Here is a 6,697-nt window from a genome sequence, read left to right as displayed (position 1 = left end):
TTTCCCTCTGTCCTCCTGTATCCTTGGACTAATCAGAGGTAAATTTAGCCCAGTTTTTAATATCAGGATTCCACACTGAAAAACTCCCTAAATAAAACTCTGGGCTTATTTCAAGTGTTATTACTCTGCAGAGAATTGTGCATATCTCAGACACATTGTCTGCAAATATTGTGACATGTCAGGATGTTCCAACTTCAGTCAAGCAACTGATTTCTAAGAAGTGATGCAATTACAAGGTATTCAAGAGATTTTAAATAGCCTTATGGTCTTACTGGCATTTTAAATATTCAAGCAGCACAATCCTATGCATGTTTATTTGGATGTGTGTTTCACTGTGTTCAGTGGAACAAAAGTCTAAGTCTGATTTAATACAACCTAACAAAAAAAAAGTAAAGAAAGAGACGATTATGAGGGAAGCAGGACTGAGCAGCATACAAACTACTGTGTACTTTGTCCATTTCTCATATCGCTGGGCAACTCCTGGATTATATAGGTGTAATTTTAACAATATTAGTTTAAATTTAGCAAAAGCAGTTAAAGTATTTTTTTTCATTAAATTGCACCTTCACTAGGAATTAAATGTTTTTGGTTTTGAGTTTTGTCATAATACATTACAGGGGAAAAAGACTGAATCTCAGCCTTTAACATCTCTATATACTGTCAAAATTGTATAACCAAATTCGATGACCATACTTTTATTTCTCCTTCTTTATTTCTAATATTTTTTTCACCAGTAATTTTTGAACGATTGTTTCCATTGATATTAAACATGCATTATGTAATAGCTGTTTGCCTAATCTAACCTGAAAATATACTGCCTAATTCTATTTTTCAGACCTAGTCTGCTCTTTCAATTGATATTACTTCATAAGTCTTGTTTTAGTTTATTTTCCCTTGGGTACGTTCAGTCTTTTCCCTGTAGCACATGATAAAGTTCAATGTTCCTGTATTTGCATACCAGCTCACATTTTTTATGCAAGTTTCCAGTAATTCAAAACATTCTTACTTAGATCTAATGGCAGGAACAGGAAATGATTGTTTACTCTCCCTCTCTTCTTTGAATCTACTTACTATCACTATACAAACCTGGGCTCAGTAGAAGCTAACTTGTGAATGAATCATTTAACCAGTGCCAACTAAACAATTACTTTTGGGTCGTTTTTAGAAATATGTGTGTTGGTTTAGAAGCAGAATTATTGTTCCAAGTCCAACAATCACATTTGTACAGGCAGTGTCCTAATATTCACTCTAGTGATATACTGTGTTTAAAATAGATCATTCCTCCCCCTGGAATATAAGCTTATCGTCAAGGAGTAAAGTAAATGACCATCATGTTGTCCTTACTGCTGTAAAATGCAGACACTGGTGACATCTCCAACCTAGTCCTGACGTGCTGATCATAGATGCTGCCATAAACAGCACGTCCTCAGGAACAAAAGTCACGTTGTCTGGGACGAAGCATGAAATCCAACCCCTTTCGGTCACCCCACTGTTGTTTGCCTCCACCCATTATAGGAGACAGCCAGTGAGATGAGAAGTGGGAGGGTTTTGATTTTCGTAGAAAACAACTAGTGTTGAGACTGTGCCTTCTAAGTTCTCATGCCAGTTGCCACTCCAGGCCACATTTTGAAGCTCTAGTTCGAAGAGTTAGTTATACCAATAATAGTTCTACTATTTTGGGGGTGAGGAATTTTGCTATCTGGCAAGAGATTAGTGGAAAGCTTAAGTTTCCACCCCACCCTTCTGCTTTCTTGGCAGGGATCCTGTTCCTTGAAGCTGCTTTGTGGCAAGCAGAAATACGAAATGAGGCTTTCTCAAGCACGAAGTTGAACACTACCTGCTGAATTTCTGTCATGCAGCTGTGAAAAGTGCACTGTGAGAAACAGATGACACCCCCTAAAAAGTATTTCTAGTACGAAACACTAGCTGGCAAAGATTGCCTCGTACATTGCTCACTGGCCCACGTGGCAGGACGATGTGGGAAAAGGGCAGCCTTCAGGTGACGATGTATCGCACCTTGGTCAGTATCCAGGCTCTTCCGAAAGCAATTAAAAGTGCGTGCGCCGAGAATGACGTAACAAGTTAAGGTACAGCGTGTAGGAATGGTTGTAAACTCCACCCCCCCCCTCCTGTGCAACAGCCACGTGAAGAAAATTCAACTGGTGAAGTTATTCCACTCACTGCAACCCGAAGGCTGGGAAAGGCTTTACCCGCAGAATGTTTTGTCCTGCAGCTGTTACCCAAGGAAGGCGGGCTGGGATGTGTGTGGTGGAGGGGCGGGGAACTCTACGGGGCAGCAACCCGAGAAGGGTGTTTCTGTGGCCCTTCTTGCCCGTCTAAGCTCGACGAAGCGTCCTGTAGCATCCGAAAGCTTGCTCCCAACATTTGAAAAAGCCCGTATCCTATCAGCGTGCTTCGAAGCAGCCAGCTCCTCACGAGCCCAGCGCTCGACCCGGCCTCCCTGCTGCGGCTCCGCCTTCGCCGCCCCTTCCCTCAGCCGGCCTCCCCTCGCTAAGAGCCGGAAGTGGACGCGCGGCAGCAACAGCCATCCCAGCGCGGGGAGCGAAAGAGGCGGGGAAGCAGCAGCAGCAGGAGGAGGAGAAGCGGGCTTGGAGTCGAGCTCGCCAGTAAGTTTCTCCGCGGTGGGGACGACGGGAAATGGCTGCGGCGACGGCTGGTGCTTCGGGATGGAGGCTCGCTGAGGTGAGGGCGAGTCTGGAAGGCTGCGAGGGGAAGGAGAAGGGAACGGGAGAGACCCCTCGGGGGGCGTTTGCTGCAGGCGAAACGCGGTTCCGAGGGGGCGCATCCCCGCGCTCAAGCTTTGCTCAGCCTCTCGGGGCCGCCTGCTTCCTCGCCGCTGAGGCCGCGCTTCCCCGCTCGGTCCCCGAAAACCCCAAGGCATAGTCAACCCCAAGGCGCCCGCCGAGGGGCTTCTTCGCTAACTCCCCTGGAGGAGGAGGAGGAGGAGGAATGAATGAGGGGGGCTGGTCTGCTTGGGTCGTCCGGCGCCCGAGGCCAGCCAATTAAGGTGGCGCCGAGGAGGAGCTGCCTGCGTGTGGCTCCACTTCGGAGTAAGGAGACGCTGGAGCAGATAAGGAGGCCTCCTCCATGCTGCCTTGCGAGAAATAGGGCAGGCGAGGAATAGTCTCTCGCTTTCCCACTCCTCCCACCCACCCACCCACCCCTCGCCTTCGCGGCCTTGCAGAGCAGTTGTTTTGTTTTGGGGGTTTTTTTGGCACACGCAGATGACTGCGTCTTCCCGCTAATCGTATTGCGTCGAGAGACGGAGAACAAGCTGTAGTTTTGACTCACCGAAACAAATTCCCACGGGTTTGGTTTGTGGGGGGCCTAATAAATTGCGGCTTGAGCATCCTTGGGCAGGTTGGCACGCAACCGAGAGACATACGACTGCTCGCACTCCAGCGTGTGTTGACAGTAGTTGCAAATGCTGCTGGTGTATCACCGGTGTCCATGTGATCAAGCCTCAAAGTAGTAATTAACGATGGTAATATAGATGCTGTGGTGCATAGGAGCAGGTTTTTATGGCCAAAGGCCCTTGGGTACCACAAGTTGTAAAGCAGCAGTAGGGCTGGGAAACGTTTAATACATGCAGCCAGATTTGATTATCACCGGTGTTATTCCTGGGGTGTGCTAATAGATGCTAGAACAGCTAAACAAAACACTGTAATGTTGCCATGGGTGCTTATAGGAACTATAGTAGAACTCTCTGATTCTAGGTTCAGACACTGGTGGTATTTGATTGTATTTGTGGACACCAGATACAGTATAAGGAGCAATATTTGTTACTGGAGTTTTATATTTTGTATCATATAAATATCTTTGTTTACTGGGATACTGAAGAGCTTAACTGATTTAACTTGTTGGCCTTTTATTATTTAAAAGTGTGTTTACTTTTAAAGATCTGACGCTCAAATGCTGAGTTTTTATCCCTTTAGACTTGGGTGTGTAGTCTCTTTGCTGCGAGAAAGCTTAGAAGTGTTCTGAGTGTTTATACTTCTTACTAGCTTTTTGTTACAGAAGCTGGTAGGGAGGAAATATACAATGCATTCTGTATTATTTTGCAACTGCAGTTTTCTGAAGAGGAATCATGTCACAGGGTGGGATTCAGCTCTGTTTTACTCAGAGTAGACCCACTGAAATATATTTACCTAACTTATTCATGCTCGTCAATTTCAATGTGTCCTGAGTAAAACTTAGTTGAATACCACCCATAGTTTCACAGAATTGAGACATGATGCTGTGGTAAACGGAAAAGAGCAAAATTGCTACATTCAAGTTAAACTTCACTTGTATATGATACTGGTTTTTGATCTTAACTATTTGCTGTTCAAGTGACTCATTGGGCAGTTTTATGTTTCACAAAAGAGTAAAGGTCTTGTTATTCAAGGAAGAGGCATAAGAAATGTAAAAGTTTAATGTGTACAGTTTTATTTGAGGCAGCAGCCGATAAGAACTGAAGCGTACAGTATATGGTAGGAGTATAAGTGTAGGTTGTACTTATTTATAGCCATTCAGTGGAAGTTAATATATTTATGGAATCTCTATATTTAGTATGCACTGACGTACAGAGGAGAAAAATAAACTATAAATGATTAGAAAATCTGTTGCTTCTGGCACCAGTACAAAACAGGCCATAGTTAAAGTTCTGATTCTGCAAGTATTGAAACTTATCCACAAGTTCACTGTTAGTTTTATTTTTGCTTTAGCATGTCAAGTTGGGAACAGGAAAGAGAGAAGTAAGGTGTGACAATCCTGAAAGCAGAAATAAAAGGTAATCTGGGAAAACTGAGGGAAATTGACATTTCCCAGGGATTCTCCCTATGGTTTCATACTTAATATCCCCACATAGCTTCATACTGGATCTTTCCCCCTGAGGAATGTTTGTCCTCCACCCACCACATTCCATTGTCCTTTGTGGCAGGCTTTTTTGTCATTCTGCGTATGTTGCTCTTGCCACTTTGTGCTGCAGAAGTAAAGATCCCATTAACATAACTATTTTTACAGTGACATATTCAGTGTTGGCATGCTGAACTCATTTGAATGTTTTGATATGTGAAGCTGCTTTGTACAGAGTCAGACCATTAGTTCATCTAGAAATTTCCCAGTTTTGAATAGATATTTTTCCAGCTTTGCCAGGGCATGCCAGGGATATCTGCTACTGATGTTGTATGCCTCCTCTATCTCCTTAAATGCCAGTGGCTTCAAGATTTAATCCAATGTTTTTTGTTTGCAAAGATGCCAGTATTGTATCATCTTATTAACTATACTGCACATGCCTCTGGCAGCTGTTTTAATGTCTTCCATGTCTTTCATCACATAAGTTTTAATATTCTGCAACCAGAAAATTATATGGATAGTGCATTAAATAAGGATAGTGGGTTAAATTTGAGGGTGTCAGCTCCAAGATCCAGCATAGGTTTCCTTTTGGAGAAAAGCAGGAAATATTGTTGCCTATTTTTCATGCAGATACCTACACTGCATCCCATACTCATCATACTCATACTGCTGGAGCATCCCCTAATAATAATAATAACTTATTTCTACCCCACCCATGTGGCTGGGTTTCCCCAGTTACTCTGGGCGGCTTTCAACAGAACATCAAAAACAGAATAAAACTTCAAAAAAACACTAGGAACTTCCCTAAACAGGGCTTCCTTCAGATGTCTTCTAAAAGATGGATAGTTGTTTATTTCCTTGACATCTGATGGGAGGGTGTTCCACAGGGCGGGCGCCACTACCAAGAAGGTCCTCTGCCTGGTTCCCTGTAACTTCACTTCTCACAATGAGGGAACCACCAGAAGGCCCTCAGCATGGGACCTCAGTGTCCGGGCTGAACAATGTGGGTGGAGACGCTCCTTCAGGTATATTGGGCCGAGGCCATTTAGGGCTTTAAAGGTCAGCACCAACACTTTGAATTGTGCTCGGAAACGTACTGGGAGCCAGTGTAGGTCTTTCAAGACCAGTGTTATGTGGACTCGGCGGCTGCCCCCAGTCACCAGTCTAGCTGCCACATTCTGGATTAGTTGCAGTTTCCAGGTCACCTTCAAAGGTAGCCCCATGTACAGCGTGTTGCAGTAGTCTAAGCAGGAGATAACTAGAGCATGCAGCACTCTGGTGAGACAGTCTGCGGGTAGGTAGGGTCTCATGCTGTGTACTAGATGGAGCTGGTAGACAGCTGCCCTGGACACAGAATTGACCTGCTCGTCCATGGACAGCTGTGAGTCCAAAATGACTCCCAGGCTGTGCACCTGGTCCTTCAGGGGCACAGTTACCCCATTCAGGACCAGGGAGTCCTCCACACCCACCCACCCCCTGTCCCCCCAAAACAGTACTTCTGTCTTGTCAGGATTCAACCTGAATCTGTTAGCTGCCATCCATCCTCCAACCGCCTCCAGACACTCACACAGGACCTTCACTGCCTTCACTGGTTCTGATTTAAAAGAGAGGTAGAGCTGGGTATCATCTGCATACTGATGAACCCAAACCCCCTGATGATCTCTCCCAGCGGCTTCATGTAGATGTTAAAAAGCATGGGGGAGAGGATGGAACCCTGAGACACCCCACAAGTGAGAGCCCAGGGGTCTGAACACTCGTCTGCCAACACCACTTTCTGGACATGGCCCAGGAGAAAGGAGCAGAACCACTGTATAACAATGCCCCCAGCTCCTCTAGGCGG

At 45.1% G+C, this 6,697-nt stretch overlaps 1 protein-coding gene across 2 annotated transcripts in view; it reads left to right on the top strand.

The window, feature by feature from the left end:
* The first annotated feature begins 2,504 nt into the window (after window positions 1-2,504).
* PIK3C2A (phosphatidylinositol-4-phosphate 3-kinase catalytic subunit type 2 alpha) overlaps window positions 2,505-6,697 on the top strand; it is a 58,792-nt gene continuing 54,599 nt past the window's right edge. Inside the window, exon 1 of one of the 2 annotated variants that reach the window (XM_081840061.1) lies at window positions 2,505-2,627. The gene's annotated coding sequence lies outside the window, so the exon portion shown is untranslated. Of the gene's footprint in view, window positions 2,704-6,697 lie in introns of both variants that reach the window. The other variant, XM_081840060.1, reaches the window with a different exon arrangement.

The sequence above is a fragment of the Podarcis erhardii genome, assembly GCF_964252035.2.
Source record: "Podarcis erhardii genome assembly, chromosome: 1".
Classification (NCBI taxonomy): domain Eukaryota; kingdom Metazoa; phylum Chordata; class Lepidosauria; order Squamata; family Lacertidae; genus Podarcis; species Podarcis erhardii.
The sequence above is the reverse complement of the archived record's forward strand: the minus strand, read 5'-3'. Positions and strand labels throughout refer to the sequence as shown.